At 36.0% G+C, this 19,103-nt stretch overlaps 1 pseudogene; it reads left to right on the top strand.

The window, feature by feature from the left end:
* The first annotated feature begins 17,752 nt into the window (after positions 1-17,752).
* Positions 17,753-17,858, top strand: LOC114231222 (U5 spliceosomal RNA; annotated as a pseudogene).
* The last annotated feature ends 1,245 nt before the right edge of the window (positions 17,859-19,103 follow it).

Raw genomic sequence — 19,103 nt, 5'->3', positions numbered from 1 at the left:
TCTAAACTTTTCATGTTGCTGTGGCCACAGGGAAATAATCTAAGAGCGTTAATATAGACGTTCCAAAATTCTTAAGACTTAGTTTTCCAAGTCTCATTGCATCACTTCCCCTACATTCTATTGGTCAAGCAAATCACAGACCCTTCCAAATTCAAGGCAGTAGAAATAAAGCTTGATTTGATTATTTTCTCTTGAAAATTAAACTATAAATTATATGTATAGTAGGGTCTCTGAAAATGAATGCTTGAGTATAATGTACCCCTCATTGGAGTTGTTACATGGAGTTATCACATATCTAAAAGACAGATTTACAGATGCTATTTTAGAGCAATGATTTACATGTAATATTTTAAATAGTTTTTTGTAATGATTTTTTTTCAGAAGTCTCTTGATTTAAAGATCTGAGAGGGAGATGGGGATAAGCAGATGAAACTAACTCTTAAGTCCCACTCAAGCCTCCCACCTCCTACTTCAACCATAGTAGCCCAGCTTTATTTCTTTTACATATTAAGTATCTGCACAACATTTTATTTGGAAAAAAATAATTCTATTGCTAAAAGTTATTTGAAAGAACTTTGTACATTTTTATATTATTTGAAATGTTTTATAACATTTTAGTAATTTGGGATTCAGAGCTTTAAATAAAAAAGCAAACGGGTTGTACAACTCTTTCTTGTTCTAATTTAGTTCATCTCTTCAGGATGGCATTTTGTACAAGGTATGAGTCCGCCTAAATCTACATAGAAAAAAATAGGATTATGAAATCATATGTAAGAAAACCAGAGTACATGCCCATTGCATAACTAGTACCAGTATCACAATTTGATATTGTTCTTGAGTTTGAGTAATAATATTTTCAATAAAATAAGTTTGAAATTTATTTGCATTTTAAAAAGTCTGATAGATATCCCATTTATAAGTTAAATCTAAATTTATTTTCATCACCATGTCATATGGTTAATACACTATTCTTTTTTGAATTCTTTAGCACATATTTTAGGGAATTCTTTGGCCTCTATAGTTCTCCCAGGAAGGTCAAAACAAAGCAACATTTGTTTTATTAAGAGAAGAATTAATGTGTTAGTCAGACATTGATTTTTGTTTCAACTTAAGCTGTGAAACATAAAACAAAGCAAAAGAAAAATAGACATATTTAGAAGTTTTATGTAAAACAAGATTGAAGGGATTATAGTCCCTTTGCTGTATTCATCCTTTTAACAGTTGGACTTGAGATAATGCACTTATTTGTCCCATAAAAGAAATGTCCGCTGAAAGTAGAAAAATAATAACCCCTGCCTTTCATTATGACCCTTCATATTATACCCTGTACATTTTGAGTAGATAGATGAGGTGAAATTTCTACTTTTTCTTTTTATCGCAATAAGTCAACTTTAAGATTGCCTATATTCTTAGAGAAAGGTTTCATAATTTGAAGTGCTGAAACCTTTAATCATTCATTGTGTCTGTAACAAAAAGATAGAACTTATTTCAAAAATAGCAATCTTGTCACTTCGACTAAGGAAAGAAATCCACAATATTAATAGATCACTGTGACAGTTTTCGTGGTCAGAAATAGGACAGAGGCAAAAGAGAAAGTACTGTTTCCATTTATCTTTCTTAGTAGTAAGGACAGGCAGGGGGAGAGAGAATCTGAACATTCAGATATTTCACTCTGGTTAAGAACAGGGAGAAAAAAAAAGAAAAGAGAGAAAAAATGTGTTTGATTTTATCCAGTAGTTTAAAATTTATGTTGACAGGTAATAAAACTTGTTTATTGTCAGATCTAAAGATTTATTCACCCATCTAGTCATATTATCATTTAGTTCTTTATTCTCTCAATAAATATTTATTGAAGTATTATTTCAATACTGTGATAAACAATGTTGTTTTGAGAGTTAAAATTATAATCAAACTAAAGTATCATAATATGAACAAACAAAACATGAAAAGTAAAATACAAGAATGAATTTTAGCCCCCCAAAATCTAAATTTTTGGTAATCATTTCTCAAGAAGTTCATGCATACAATATATTCTGCAAAAACTAACAGAAATTTATATAAATTACATATTAAAAATTAAACTACTAAATATCTTTTAGAGGGAAATTCTATGAAAACAAATTCATTAAGACATAAAAAAGAAAAATACTCAAACCAAAGTAGCATTTTATAAAGGAATTGACAGGCCTGCTCCAACCAAGAAGACAAGAGGAAAAACAGTCCAGAGATAAAAGACGCTGATGATGCCTTGCCATGCTAGCAGTCAGCAGCTGTGCGTTGCTGCAGGTTGCCTAGGACCAAACCAGAGAGGGTCGGACCTGCATTGCCACCATGTGCCCACCATCCAGATATCATGGCTGACATATACACATAAGGAACTGTTTGACAATGAAATGGGGACTCAGAACTGTTGGACATTGAAATTGTGACTCAAACATTTTTTGTTAGTATATGTTTATTTCTAGTCTGCAGAGGCATGATTTTTTTAAAGGAAAGAAATGGGGGGAAAATAGATACAGAGGCAAAGAAGCATTGAACAGACTGCCATACTACACCGGGAAGGCAGGGGAGGTTGGGGGGGAGGCTGTAAGAGATCAACTGAAGGACTTGTATGCATGCATATAAGCATAACCAATGGATATAAGACACTGGGGGGAGGGGCAGGTGAAGGCATGTACTGGGGGGTAGGGGAGGCTGGGGGCTGTCAATGGGGGATAAAAAGGAGACATATGTACCACTATTTGTAATACTTCAAACAATAAAAAAAAATAAAAAAGACTCTTAAAGGTAATGAAATATTTCATAACCTGTTGTTACTACTTTGCTGTCTTACAAGAGATAAAATATGTGTTACTATATTTTTAGAAACTTCAGTTAGGTCTTAGTGAATTTCCCTAATGCCATTAAGTGTTGAAGGAGTTTAAATTCTAGAAAATTTTATGCAACCACAATTTATTTTATCACTTATAAGATCTGCTGTGTTCAAGTTGAGTGTATTAAACCAAGACTTATTATGAAATTTCCATAAGATATACCAGATCTCAAATATGCATTAATGTTTCATACTACAACCAGTAGGAAAGGTGATGGTAATAGGATAGTCCCAGATCCCATTTTATTTTGGTTGGGTTTTTTTTAATCCTCACCCAAGGATATTTTTCCATTGCTTTTTAGGGAGAGAGGAAGAGAGGGGGAAAGACAGAGAGAAACATCAATTGGTTGCCTCCTGAAGGAGCCCTGACCAGGACCTGGGCCAGGAGGAGCCTGCAAACAAGGTACATGCCCTTGGACGGAATCAAACTCGGGACCCTTTGGTCTGTAGGCTGACACTCTATCCACTGAGCCAAACCAGGTAGGGCCCAAATTCCATTTTACACACAATAAAAAAAATAATTAGAGCTTTTCCTATGAAAATAAATAAATAAATAAGATGTGATTCTCTGAGGTAACAATAATAAAGTTTACATGGATTAATTCCTCAAAGTTCTTGAAGGATGAAAACACACACACACACACACACACACACACACACACACACACAAAACCTCCAGCATAACATTACTGAGCACTCACTACATGACACACATTATTCTAAGAAGGGAATTGAGTTCTATTTTCATTTTTGTAGATAAGAATAATGAATTTTTGAGGACCAAAATCCCAATCTAGTTCTGCATCTTGATTCCAAAAATCCACTTTTTGATCCTAAAGCATGTGTAGGTTTCAATGGCTAGTGCCTCATTGCCAATGCACAGAGGTTAACGTGGAGCCTTCAACACACATTTCAACCAAACACACTGATGTGAATGGCAGAAGAAGGATTAAAGCCCAGGTCTTCCACCTTCAAGCTCAATGCACTTTCACTATAACTTACTGCTTTCCTTAATAGGACAGATACTGAAAACATTCTACCAAGTAATCATAAGGAAAATTGTTAATATTCTTCAAAGTACTATCTTGAAGAAAAACACACAATTCTCTATATTAAAATCAATGTCAGATTCTACATGTATTATTTTATCAGTTTGGCAAACTTAATATTATTTTTTTAGGATATATTTTTATTGATTTCAGAAAGTATGGGACAGGGAGAGATAGATACATCAATGAAGAGAGAGAATTGTTGATCAGCTGTCTCCAGCACGCCCCTGGACATATGCCCTAATGGGGAATTGAACCTTGACCTCCTGGGTTCATAGGTTGACACTCAATCCCTGAGCCACACCAGCCAGGCAAATATCATTTACTTAAGAAACTCTTGGACTTGAAGAACCTGAGTCTGCTTATTAAATTAGTCTCCAAATACCTCACTAGTCATTAAGAGAGGGTTCACATGTAGCTCAGGAATGTAAAACCATTAAGCAGATTCTCACAGAATCTATTTCAGGCTGAGTAACTCACATATCATCTATTTTTCATCATATTTATTCATAGTTAAAATGGTGTTGGAAGAGAAGAGAACAGAAAGGGGAAAACTGCTCCCCTAGTATAAAACATTACAAAGATTAAACCACTAAGCTTTTCTCATTGACACTTTAGGGCTTGTAAATATCACTTTATTTTTCATAAAAAAGATTCAGGAAATACTCACAAATTTTTTTATAGAGTTCTTTGTAGAAATATTTCTACACATCTTCTTTAAAAAGTTTTATTGATTTTGTTAGATAGAGGAAAAGAGAGAGAGATAGAGAGAGAAACATCAATGTGAGAGCGGGACATGGATTTGCTGCCTCCTGCACACCACCTACTGGGGATCAAGCCCACAACCCCGGGCATGTGCCCTGACCAGGAATGGAACCAGTAACCTTTCAGTACATGGAACTATGCTCAACCAACTGACCCACACTGGCCTGGGCTATTTCTACATATCTTATAGGTGGGAATAAGATATGAAGACTTAGGTAAAAAAATATACATCAGGTATTTAAAACTATTTCTGTAAAAGCAAATTGAATACATGTTCACATAAACTTATTTATTAAAATTATTTATAAATATTTAATGGAAGGCCTAACCTATTTATCTTCCTAAAATGTATTCTCATTTATTAAGTAACTCAATTTTCTTATAAAATGATGGTCATTTTTGAGGTTTCTGAAACACTGAGTTCTGCTTATAAATAGATATTCCCCTGGTAGAATAATTTATATGAGGAAATCTCTATTAAATCAACTTCACCATTATTAGTACTTTCAAAGGACACCTTTTGTTGATTAATCTGCAGAATAAAAATAAGCTATTAATTTTAATGTCCATATGGATTCAGAATTATCTCTGATAGAAAATATATTTTCATTAAACTAGTTTCTGTTTAATTTATCTTATTCTACATTTTGCGGCAATATATATTTTCAAATAACATGTGGATTTTCATTAAATGTTTGAATGAAATATATGTAAAGACATAGTGGCTATTATGACACAAATTCCACAGGCAGGCAGGATGAATAGATTATTATCATACCAGCTTCGGATAGTAACTATTAATCTTTTTTATATCCTGAAGTTGCTACGAATCTGAAGAAAAATATACCCACAACTACCAAAAACACCCCTTCCCCCCAAATAACAGATTTGTACATTTAATCTTTAATTCAATGTCAGATAATCTATAGACATTTTAGAGTTCAATTTGGTATAGAGCAATGTAACTTATAATAGTGTACATATGAAAAATAATATTCATAATAGATTCATTGATTATTCAATAAGCATTGACCAGAAATTATACTGTTAGGAGAAAAAATAATTGATATTTTAAGTCAAAACCTTCAATCAAATAAAATTCCATGGATTAAAGAACAAAAGCACATTTAAAAAATAGAATGCATGTTTTATTTATAGGACTTTTATCTGCTTAATAATTATTTTTTTTTGTCTTTTAAAAATTTAATTTTATTGAGCCCTAATTGACATACAACAAAATGCAAACAGATGTCAAAACTACACACCCATGTAACCAATACTATAACCATTATACAGAACATTGTTATCACACCACAAATATCTCTCATGACATTTCAGTCAATTTCTCCTGCCCCTACACCCAGGTATCAATGATCTGCCTCTGTCAGTATGGATTACTTTTGCCTTTTCTAGAATTTCATATAAATTAACGCTTTATACTCCTTTGTGTCTAGCTTCTTTAAGAAAGCATAAAGTTTTTGAGGTATGTTGATATTATTTACATATCAATAGTTCATTCTAGTTTTAAACATAAAATAAAAAATTTAAAGTATATTAAAAACAATAGATTTAACTAAATTAATAGAAAATGTAATATTTTATGCTAGAAAGAGTTAATATAAATTAAAAGGCACATAAAAATTAGTATTTTTTATAAGTAAGACAAACCATTGTAATTTTTGTTATATATTAAGTAGTAATATTTACCAGTACATTGATAAAATGATTAAAAATTAATATAAAATTAGTATAGAATTATAAAAAAAACTAACATATAAAACTAGTGACCCGGTGCACAAATTTGTACACATTGAAAGGAAATTAATTAGAAGAAATACTTTAATATTGCTATTCACCCTTTCTCTATAATAGAAGTGTCAACCAAATTCATGATCGACAATGACAGATTGAAACACACGCATGCGATTGGTGCCATTGAGAGCTTTATATGTATCATGCATGTGCGAGTCAACTTAGCCTTTTATATATAGAGAATATACTTGCTTAGTTAGACCTGCTTTCTGATGTAGCTAAACTTTTTCCAGCCCAGTGAAGCACCTGAACTTCTCTTTCAGGTAAATGTCAGCAACACAGCAGTAAATATCAACACGAAGCAGATTATTATTATAGATCACACAGGGAGAACAAAGGATAAAATATTTAACTGCAGCAGTGTTAGATTATATTCTGTGCAGTGACAAAACCTGAAGTCATTTTCAAGGTCCACTATTTCTTACTTCATTTCAGTCGGGTCAAGTTTCTAGCCTTTCTAAATCTCTGTTTTCTGGTTAATGAAAAGAAAATCAGATTCTACCAAGTCTCCTATCTGCCTACTCCAGGACGTCTGTGAGGATCAAATGAAATGAGGCATGGGAAAATGCTTCAACAGACATTTGGGTAAAGTGTAAAATGTTTGCATCTGGCTATAAAGCAAGTTGTGTTCCTGAGCTGAAGAAACTCCTAGGAGGCTAGTTGTTAGGGATAGGAAGCCAGGCATTGCTACATGACATCATTATCTGGAGCCCACAGTGACCATTTCCAGGCTGGGTTGTGGGCTGCATTTTGCGCCATGGTATCTGGGCAGTGTTGACTGTGATTTGGTGGGGTGTCACTCTGGGATGGTGGAGTGGCTTGTGTCCCACTTGGGTGAAGCTAAGTGTTGCTTTGTTGGCACCAGGTCCTTAGTGCTGTTTCTCTATAAATAGCCAGTGCACATCACGGCAGCTCCTACATTGAAAATCTGCTCCCTCTCTCCTGGTGGTCAGTGCATGTCATAGCGACTGGTTGAACGGTCAGACGCTTAGCATATTAGCCTTTTATATATATATCCTAGAGGCCTAGTGCATGGATTCGTGCACTGGTGGGGTCCCTCGGCCTGGCCTGCGCCCTCTCACAATCGAGGACCCCTAGAGGATGTCGGAGAGGCGGTTTCAGCCCGTTCCTCACAGGCCAGGCTGAGGGACCCCACCGGTGCACTAATCTGTGCACTGGGCCTCTAATATGCATGTAAGATCTTTGGTTAATCTCTTCCCGCCATACCTCCTACCCCCTTCCCTCTGAGAGTCATCAGTCTGTTCCATGTTTCCATGCCTGTGGTTTCTGTTCCTGCATTGAGCATCTGCCCCCTGGTAGTCAGTCCGTATCATAGCTATCAGTGGTCGGCCAGTTGGCTGGTTGGCCGGTCACTTAAGCTTTTTTATATATATATAGATGCCCAAGCTCATTAGACTTTTAGACTTGATTGGGACTATGTAATAAGATACTGGCTAAACGAATAATCAAAGTCATGTTAAGACTGAGACACTTATTAATTAATGGAAAATAGTACAAGATGGTCATAATAAATATACTCAGAATACAGCAACATATACATCTTTCACATACAGTGAGTAGCAATCGCTATAATTTAAATTTGAAATTGAAAGACTCCCCAAAAAGAAATTTCATAAAGAGATGGAGGGAGGGGCAACCCTCCATAGTTTGATGATGATATGTAAGCAATTAGAAGAACAATTTAAATTTGCTAAAATTGGCACTCTTTGAGCATAGGAAACTAGAGGCCCAGTGCACTAATTTGTGCATGGGTGGGGTCCTTTGGCCCGACTGGCAATTGGGGCCGATCAGGTCTGTGGGAGGTTGGCCAGGGGGAGGGGCCGTGGAGGTTGGCTGGCAGGGGTAGGGGCCACAAGAGGTTGGCCAGCTGGGGGGGAAGGCCCACGGGAGGTTGGCCAGCTAGGGGGAGGGGTCATGGGAGCTTGGCCAGCCAGGGGGAGAGGCCGCAGGAGGTTCCACCAGCCGAGGGGTGGGACTGTGGGAGGTTCGCCAACAGCCCTGATCCAGATCATTGGTGCTGGCCAGCTGGGGGGAGAGACCACAGGCAGTTGGTGGGCTGGGGTGAAGGACTGTGGGAGGTTGGCCAACTGGCCCTATCGAGGCCAATTGGGGTCTGCCAGCCAGGGGAGGGACTGTGGGAGGTTGGCTGTGGGAGCACACTGACCACCAGGGAGCAGCTTCTGCATTGAGCATCTGCCCCCTGGTGGTCAGTGTGCATCATAGCAACTGGTCGACCGGTCGTTCAGTTGCTTTGTCATTCAGTCGCTTTGGCTTTTATATATATAGATTCTCGAGAATGGTAAGAAAGCTTCTGGACATTTTTTACATTCATTATAAAATATCATCCTCATAGGATATAATTTAGAGAGTTAATGGAAATGTCAGAGACTTATATAGCTGGTGGAGATTATTAAAGGTCATCCAGCTCATATTCTCCTTCCTTTAGGAAAACTTATACCTAAATCTTCCCAGAAGACTCTTATTTTTAAAAACACCCTGAGATTCTATGACCTCACTATAAATATGTATGCAGGCTCCACCTCTGTGAGAAATACCTTATTTGTATCTACTCTATATTATCTCTATCACCACATACCTATTTATATTTATTAACACCTTGATGTACTCGGGAACTAAATCATATGTTTATGCTGAAGAATAATCCTATGTTCTGATTCTCATTTAAATCACATAGAATGTTATCTGCAGGAAATCACGTCATATATTTGGTTTTGGGATGATGGTAGGGGAAGTGCAGTAGCTATGATGAAGACTAGCTAGATGCTCACCAATCCTGATTGCTCTTGCTTTGGTTACAATGTTAAGACTCTTTTAGACTTGATTGGGACTATGTAATAAGTACTGGCTAAACGAATGTGTGCCAAAGTGATTAAATTCACCTCCAGGCATGGCCAAAAACAACAACAACAAACAAATTTCAAAATGGCTAGGCAACACCATAGAAGAAAGAAATAAAAATCCTTAAGTCACAGATTGGAGAAATTCGGAAGAAAGGATTGCCTGATTTCCATTAATGTTTTATGTGAAACACACAAAAAAACTTGTGCTAGGCAACTGGGATTTTGATGTTAAACAGATTGACCTTATACTAATAGTATAAATTTTCATTGTTAAAGATTAATAGTTTTTACATATGAGAATTCATTATGGGATACAGTTTTTTTTCAGATTTGCAGATTTTAGCATCTGTAAAATTGACTGACTGAGTAATTTCTTCATCCATTCAGTTAGTCAAGCTAATATTAATCAATGTAGGTCTCATTTATTCAAAATATTTTTGTTGATTCTCTTTCATACACAGTCTTGTAAATAGCTCAGCTTAGCTTTCAGCTTGAATGTAGATGATAATTATTTAATTCTACCCTCTGGACTGTTGTTGTTGTTTTTTCCATTTGCTCCAGTCACAAAGATTAATATAGTTTTAAACAATATTATTTTAACCATTGAACACATGAGTCTAGATTAGGTAACCAGAAAATCTTCCAAAAATTGAAATAAGATTTTGGTTACTAATCACATTGTAATAAAATCATCTGTGGCCCCAGCCGCTGTGGCTCAACTGGTTGAGCATTGTCCCATGAGCCAAAGGGTCACTGGTTTGATTCCCAATCAGGGCACATGCCCAGGTTGCAGGCTTGATGCCAAGTAGGGGGTGTGCAGGAGGCAACCAATGGATGTTTCTCTTTCACATTGATGTTTCTCTCTTTCCCACTCCCTTTCTCTCGCTCTTAAAAAAATCAATGAAAACATATCTTAAAAAATAAATAGATTCATCTGTCAAAAAAGACCTCATAGAACTGCTTTATTAAAGCTCCTTTTATCCATATAGAATAATGTCACCTAATTAACTCAGTAAATTCCAGAAACCAAAACATACCACTAAATGTATTTGTTGAACAGGCGGACTGCTGAAGTAGCAAAAATATTTTCCTAAAATGAATGGCTGTTATGTTTAACATAAAAAATACCATTCTTACAGTACTGAATCAAATAATCCAAAGATAAAAAATTAGCCCTAACCGGTTTGGCTCAGTGGATAGAGCGTCAGCCTGTGGATTGAAGGGTCCCAGGTTCAATTCCGGTCAAGGGCATGTACCTTGGTTGCGGGCACATCCCCAGTAGGGAGTGTGTAGGAGGCAGCTGAATCGATATTTCTCTCTCATTGATGTTTCTAACTCTCTATCCCTCTCCCTCTCCATTCCTCTCTGTAAAAAATCAATAAAATATTTTTTTAAAAAGATAAAAAATTATTAAACTCTCTAAACGCCAATTGATAAAGAAAAATTAAATATATCCTTCCACATATGTCTCCATGCTCACGAAAACAGCTTCAAACCCAGTTACACATGTGAGTATTTTTATTCCATCTTTCCTCCCCACAGCAGATGCTCTTAATGCCCCATCATCCCATCGTCCATAGGGACCAGTGTTCACAGGAAGCTGTTGTTGTGGTGCTTAGTCCATAACACAGACAGTTTCTTACCTCAGCTCCTGTGTCCTTTTTCTTTCTGGTCTAAAGGATGTATTAGCAACATGAAAGGGTGAGTAACCAAGACATGTTGGAAATCACTGGGCAGGGAAGGGGAGATTTATCACACAACTGGGGAAACAAGTACATGGATAAATACCTCTCCTCCCTGTTGGTCCTCCAGTGGGATTTTATGAGGCACACTTCAGAAATGTACAGGATTGAGGTCCAGTTGTCCTTATCTATAAAAGAATCAGTAACACATCACACCATTTACTGACTTGTCTCTCTTCTCTGCCACACTTTCTGTACATCTTCTTTTGTGTTTCCAAGAATCACCTCTCAAATAATCGAGCTGAGTTCAATTCTTTGTCTCGGAGTTGGTTTTGACAAAAGTCCAATAGAAGATTTCTGCTAAATGTAAACGAATCATATACATTATTCTGAGTCCAGTTTTTTATTATACTAATAAGATATTTCAGATATATTTTTAGTTTATGTATAATCAGATAGTCAGATACTATGTAGAAAACTCATCTGCAATTTGAGGTGGGCATTAGATATCTTATATGTATATTATTTCTATGTAAAGAAATATAATGTTTATAAGATATAAATTATTTATAGAAAGTAAAATTTATTTTATATATGCATATATATGTGTATGCATTTAAGTATAAATGTATGTGTACATATATATGTACATTATACATTTTCTTATTTTAAGATTAACATTCATTATTTTAGGAGTCTTTCCAACAGTTAGACTTTATTTCTTTCTTACATTAAGCTCATGCCGCGTGTTACTTTAAGGATCTTAGGTATTAGAGGACATCAAGTATATTCTCAGTCATCAGTCTACACAGGTTAGTACCCATCGTCTATTGTCCCTATTGCCTTATTTTATGCAGTCTTGTTTTGCTTTTAGATGATGCCTGGCCACCGGCATTTATTTTGAGAGTATCTATTGTCCCATGTAACTTAGATATATACACTAATTATTTCTACTTTCCAGAAATTTAGGTAACTGTCTAATGGAACTGTCCAAAAGCTTACTCAGTTCTGTCAACTTTGGGAACCATGAAACTGTTTCTTTTAATCTTCCTAGATTATTCATTTTTGTCTTTTTTTGTCTGAAAAGGAAGATTGTCAATCTTACTACTCATAGAAAAACACAGTATCATATATCCTTTTAATACTTAATTTTGTATTACAATTTATCCAACCAGTCAGCAAAATAACTGATGAACATTTAGGTTGATTCATTTTTTAAATTTTTAAGTATTAATTTTGTTGCAATAAACATTTTGCACATACATGATTATTAATTGGTGTTTTTCAGTGATTTTAGCTACTTTGGTAGTTTCTCATATATTAAATGGTTGTGAAATATATCAAAATTAGTTCATTTTAACCTGAAAGTCTGATAAACATTTGAGGGCTAGATTATGATTATGAATTTTCAAGAGACTTTTTTTTCCTCTCCATAAGATTTTGCTGCACAGAATCTTGTTAATTCACTGTTTAGATGAGAGCTATAGAATTTGGATATCCATTTTTCCACAGGGTTTGCTGGAGTTCCTTCCCACCTTTCAAGGGTCCTTGCCTTTGCCTCTTGTAGTCTCTCCAGTAATTAAAACAGTTCCTGCTTTGTCTTGTATCAGCAGGCCCTAGGGGCATGCTCCAGTTTCAGAGTGTGCTTACCTTTTTAGAATATATGATTCACTTTTGTTTTTGGCCTTTGAAATTTTTTCTTTCTCGTACCAGATTATCCATGGGTTTAGAAAAATCACCTAACATTTTATACACCTTATAGCTGAAGGATTTTTTCAAGATATCCGAAACCTCCTTGTTAAAAAAAAATAAAATAAAATGGAAGTGCCAGAATTAACTGTACATTATTAAATATGGATCCTAATTTGCTACCTCGGCAGAGTGCTTTGCTTCTTAGGAGTGTCAGTCTTAACCCCAGAGTCAATAGAAGGGAATATGCATATGATAGCATGGGAATTTAGGAGATAGTGTAATAGTTTGAAGCTGATGAGTTTTGACTATCTCTTTTCCTGGAGTTCAATCCTTACTGGAAACTACATAGACTGTGTTAAAAGGTCTATTGCTCAGTCCCTAGAAAGGATAGTTGAATGGGTTGAATAATGTCCCCCAAAAATTCATATATACCCACAACCTCAGAATATGACTTAATTGGCAATAAGGTCTGCAATTTAATTAAAGGATGAAGATGCAATCATATGGGATTAGAATGGGGCCTGTATCCAATGAGTGAATCTTTAATAAGTGACAGAAAAACATTACCCACAGAGACATAGGGTAAAGGACCATCCGAATATAAAGGTAGAGATATTTCTATTATTTTCTCATAAACTATGGATGCTCAAGCCACCAGAAGCTGGAAGAGAAAAGGAAAGATCCTCCCTAGAGCCTTTTAGGGAGTATGATCCTACTGACACCTTGATTTTGGCTTTCTGGTTTCCAGAACACTGAGAGAATAGATTTTTGTTGTTGTAATCTACGATGTTTGTGTAATCTACCATAGTAGCTTTCATAAACTAACACAGAGGGTTTGCAGGAGGTTGATATTTTAGCAAGGTCACTGTCTAACACCCTAGATATGAAAGCAAGATTTTTACTCTGTAGAAGAAGAGAAAAGTTAACTAGCATCAACTAAAACAAAAACCAGTAAAGTGTATCAGGGAGAAAGTAGCACTTTGTAGTCAGGTTTCCTTTACTGCCATCCCGGCCTCACCAATTACTACCACCTGTGTGATTATACTTCTTTGAACCTCCGTGACCCAAGCTCTAAAATGAGAAAATGTCCCTATGTCATAGGCTGTTGTGAAGATAAAGTAAAATAATTCAATTAAAGCACTTGACATGGCACATTTTAATGACCAGGTACATTTTATATGCTTGACAAGCTTTGTTTTACAGCTATTATTAAAACCAGGGCTGCTGCTACTACAACAACCCTTCCTCTTCCTCCCCCTCCTCTTCCTCCTTATCACTCATTCTGTGTTTATTAAATGTTTGCTATATGATTCACACTGCATTAAATCATTAGGATAGAAAACTAAACAAACGAAAAAGTCAATTTCTGTCCTCTCTAGTCTGACTTTCTTTTATTTGGGGGGAAGGGGATAAGACAGTGATGTATTAGATATTAATAAAATAATTTAATCTATTAGTGGGGAATGAAAATATGGTGAATTTCTTCACTTCTGCTGAAGTGTTCCTCTCTGCCTCTTCCCAACTTTAAAATTAGTCCCAAGAAACATTCCTCACTTTATCTTCAGTGTATCATCAGTTTTCTGTTGAACCCCATGACATACATATATATCTAGGCAGAAAGAACAGCAAGAATAAAGGAAAAAGCTGCAGTGTGTCTTGTATGGAAAACAAATGGCAAAAAAGTCCCTATAAAGAAGGTAGATTGAATGAGAGGAAGGGGAGTGAGCATTAAAATCAGAGAATAAAGAGGTGTCATATCATAAAAGGCTCTGTGGGCCAATGGAAGTAAAGAATTTGGCTTTTATTCTTCATGAAAAGGGAAGTCATTGAAAGATTTTGAGCACATAAGTGGCATGATATGAATTACTAACAGGATCATTATGGCTTCACCTTTGAGAATACATTAAATGGGGTAAGTTTAAAAATAGCAAAATCAGTTTGGAAGACTACTACAATCATTCAGGAGAGAAAAAGGTGATTGAACCAGAATGCTAGCACTGGAGGTGGTTAAGAAGTAGTCAGATTTAAGCTATATTTTGAAGGTAGAGGCAACAGGTATTTTTGACACTCCGAATATTTAGTATGAAAGAGGTGTTAGAGATGACATAAGGTCATTTAACCCGAGGAAATGAGAATTTGTAAATTGTTATTTTTTTTTCCTCTGAGATGAAATTGAGGGTAAGGAGGAAGCACAGGAGTTTATTTTTCATACAATGAGTCTGAGGTGCCTGTTAGACTTCCAAGTGGTTATGTTGAGAAAGCAGTTGGCCCTATGAATTTGGGGATATGTAGGCTTAAGCATACAACAGATAGTTTATTGATGAATAGACAAAAATGGAAATCCATGACAATGATGAAAAATAGCAAGGGAGAAAGTGAAAAATAAAAATACACTATTCAAAATATTAGCTTTTGGACAAATCATATTTTTATAAAGTCAGATTACTCTTATTCAGAATGTGTGCTATCCTTTAGACGTGCTGAGGCAATCTACAGATAACCAGTATTTTCTAATGTATTTTATAGCATCAGATATTTAGGAAAATGCTCCTTTCCTCCATTTTTATTTTATCTTTTTTGTAAACTCATTTTCAGACTATGTTTCTATAATGAGACTGCTTTACTCTGGTGCTTTTTCACACTCAGCATGTTAAATTATGGATAACTTCAAGACACCTCAGATACAGAAAACTGTGTCTGCAGTGCTTTCATTAGTGTTCTATATAAACAGGTTTACATAAACAGGTTGATGATTTATAAATAGGATACTCTGAAAGACAATCCACAGATATTTCTCAATTTCAAATTTTCTTTATCTTTGAAGCCTTTGAAAAGCTCTGCTTGAGTATTTAAAAATTAAGATTTAAAAATTAAAGCTTTTCTTCATTTGTAACAGTTGCCAGCCAGGTTATGATATACTCCATCGGTTATGATATACTCCATTTTATATATATAAAATTTGTTACATAGTTTTCATTTTTCTTCCTTTTCTTTTATTGATGATCTTTGTGTTAAGAATTGTTTTGGCAATACTGTTCTTGAAACTAGTTTTTAAAGCTTTATCTAAAATGTAGCTCATAAAACACTATGGAATGCTGATAAAAATACAGCATTCTTAGAAAACCCAAGATCTAATACCAGGTACTTGCTTTGAAATTTATAAAATGTGTGGTTAAATATATACACTTAACCCTCTGAGCCTCAGTTTCTTTATTTGAGAAAAACTGATTACAATCATGCTGTCAAGTTTGTTTTTGTTTCTTTTTTTTACTTTTAATAAAAGTGAAGTATCTAGTTATATAGGTCCAATACCGGTGTAGAAGGGGCTGAGAATTGTGACCAAAGCAAGAGGAATCAGGATAGGTGAGCATCTAGCTAGTGTTCATCATAGCTTACCGCACTTCCCTAGCACCATCCCAGCACCAGAACATGAAGTGATTTACTGCACACAGAATTCTACCTATATGTGATGTGGATCAGAACATAGCATAGATCCTTAAGATAAACATATGATTAATTTATTTCCAGTTCATGTCAAGGTCTTAATACATTTAAATAGGACTGTAGAGCTTTAGAGAAGAAATAAGACATGTCTCACATAGGACAGATATATATATATATATATATATTGAAGTCATAGAACCTAAGGGTGTTTCTAGAAATGTGGCATCTGGTGATATTTGGGTATAAGTTTTCCTAAAGGAAGGAAAATATGGGCCAGATGACCTTTAGCAGTCTCTACCAGACACATATGTCTGTGACATTTCCATTAGCTCTCTAAATTATGTCCTACTAGCATGATATTATACACACTTTATAGTATATGGGGGAAATGTCCAGAAGCTTTTCTAACCATACTAGAGAATTTTCTATAATTGAAGTGTACTAATTCAGCTATTTTAAATTATTTTTCAAATTGCTAAAACATCATCATCATCATCATCATCTATATATAAAACTCTAATATGCAAATAGACTAAATGGTGGAACAACCAGTCGCTATGATGTGTGCTGACCACCAGGGGGCATGCGCGGAACATTGCGGACACCGGCCGCAGTGGGATGGTAGAACAGGTCAGCAGGGCACCAGACCAAGGCAGGGCACCAGTCGCTGTCATCAGGGGTAGCCTCTGGTGGTTAATGAAAATTCTTTCCTCCCCCACACTGTGGTCCCACCCAACACTTGCACCTGCTGCTGGCACCCGCCCTGCTCACACCTGCTGCTGTAGCCGGAGCCACTGCTCGCACCCGCTGCTGGCGCCTGGCACCAGCCCTGATCACTCAGCGCTGTCAGTGGGTGCAAGTGGTGGCTGCAGGCCCCGATTGCCCCTGAGGGCTTCTCCACCTCCCCCTGCTCCTGAGGGGCAATCATGGCAGCAGTTGTTGCTCACAACTGCTGATGGCACTGGCCCCACTTGCACTGGCTGCTGGCACCAGCCCCAATGGCTCCGCACTGTCAGCGGGTGTGAGCAGGCCTGCGCTGTCAGCACATGGGAACGGGGATTATGGGAGCATGGCTGCTGGCAGAGTGGGGACCGGGGGCTATAGCGGGAGGGGCCAGGTGGGTTGTGGAGGATGGGCTGAGATCTGCCCCTGTGCCCACAGCAGCCTCTTGGCCCACAGTTCCTTTCAAGGTGCACGAATTCATGCACTGGGCCCCTAGTCATCAAATTACTGGAAGGTGGCCTCTGCCTTGGTCTCTATGTAAAATTCTAAAGCACCTAAAATAAAAGTTTTGAAGTCTATGGTAATAACTCCATCACTGGAAGCAAAAGTAATGGGAAATCTAGCTCTCACACATCTCTCTCTTTATTAAAATTAAGAAAAATTTCCATGTTTTATGATTTATTATCAAAAATTCAGAATTTTAATAAACCACACTGATTTGGAGAGGGATGTACTTTTATTAAAATTTTGCTTGTATTTATGGCTACCTATGCTAGTGATTCCTGTCTTCTGTGTAATACTGAATTCTACATGTAAAAACAAATATGTGTTATACTCTGGTTTCTCTTCAGATCGCATAAATCTTTCACCTTTTACTAAAGATTTCCATGGAAAGGAACAGTTATTACTCAATTTTTGAGGCCTCATTTTATGAAGCAAAACAAAAACAAAAACAAACAAATATGTCAAAAGAAAATTCCTTCTGGTAGATATTTTATATTCAGAATTACCCATTCCCTCTTAATGTTTTTCTTATTGTTGCTATTAGGTGAAGATCTTAGAGTCTGTTTCCTTGTTCCATAGAAAAATTAAATTTCTCCCAGCAACATCTGAGAGTACCAGTTGCTCTATATCCTTGTCATCATTTGGAATTTTCCATCTTTTTATTTTAGCCATTCTGTTAGATTTATACTGGTTTATCAAATGTGTTTTTAATTTATATTTTCATAGATGAATAAAAGTGTACATATTTTCTACATATTTATTGGCTATTTGGATACCCTCTTTATAATATATGTATTCAAATATTCCGTTTATTTTCAAAGTGTGAATTTTGTCTTTTATTTAATGATTTGCAGAAAGGAGTTTATTTTTTAAACCATTTATTTAGCAATATTGTGAGTCAGCAACCTGAAAGATTAGCAGAAAAATCTAAAATAAAGACACAGGGTGGGTGCTCCAAGCATCAAGGTGACAAATGAAACTATGAAAATAGATTTGTCATAAAAGTAACAAATGGAATAAGATAAAAATAAATAGAGTCCTGAAAAATAACTAGACTGGAGAATAAACATAGAAAAAGAGCCTACTAAGTTAACTAAGAATTTCCAGGTAAGAGAGGAGAAAGGAGCTCTGAGTCACCTGCTGTACCAGTCTTGATATTGCTATTGGAGTGACTGAGCTGAAGATCTACAAAACCTCTCAGGTTCAAATGAGGCTGACTCACCACTCATCTCTACATTGCCATCAACAAACTCTTGACAAGGAAGTACATCCAACTCTGTTCCCTTGGCAAACCTCCTTCCTTTATATTTGTTGCTTCACTACTACTCACAAACTCAAAAATCTAATTTGCAGTAGGCACCAATGCAGCTAATCCCCATCAACCCTACTCTGTTTACAAGTTCTCCATAGGAACAGCAATGCATTAAAGTTACCTTTCTTCATCTGAACTACTACCAAAAAGGGACATTGTAATAAATCTAACAGAAAGAAACAGTGCAGGGTTATCTGATCATACATTCCTAACTGAGCAGGTCATGGTGGGTAGTCTTGCCTAGGCCTATATAAAAAAGTTGATGCCTTAGTAAACCTTGTCCATTGTTCTTGTGCTGGAGATTAACACACCTTTGACATGACCGAGGTAATCCTCTTTTCCAGACCCCTTGGAGGTCTTCAAGGA

The sequence above is a fragment of the Eptesicus fuscus genome, chromosome 10 (assembly GCF_027574615.1).
Source record: "Eptesicus fuscus isolate TK198812 chromosome 10, DD_ASM_mEF_20220401, whole genome shotgun sequence".
In the NCBI taxonomy this organism is placed as follows: domain Eukaryota; kingdom Metazoa; phylum Chordata; class Mammalia; order Chiroptera; family Vespertilionidae; genus Eptesicus; species Eptesicus fuscus.
The sequence above is the reverse complement of the archived record's forward strand: the minus strand, read 5'-3'. Positions and strand labels throughout refer to the sequence as shown.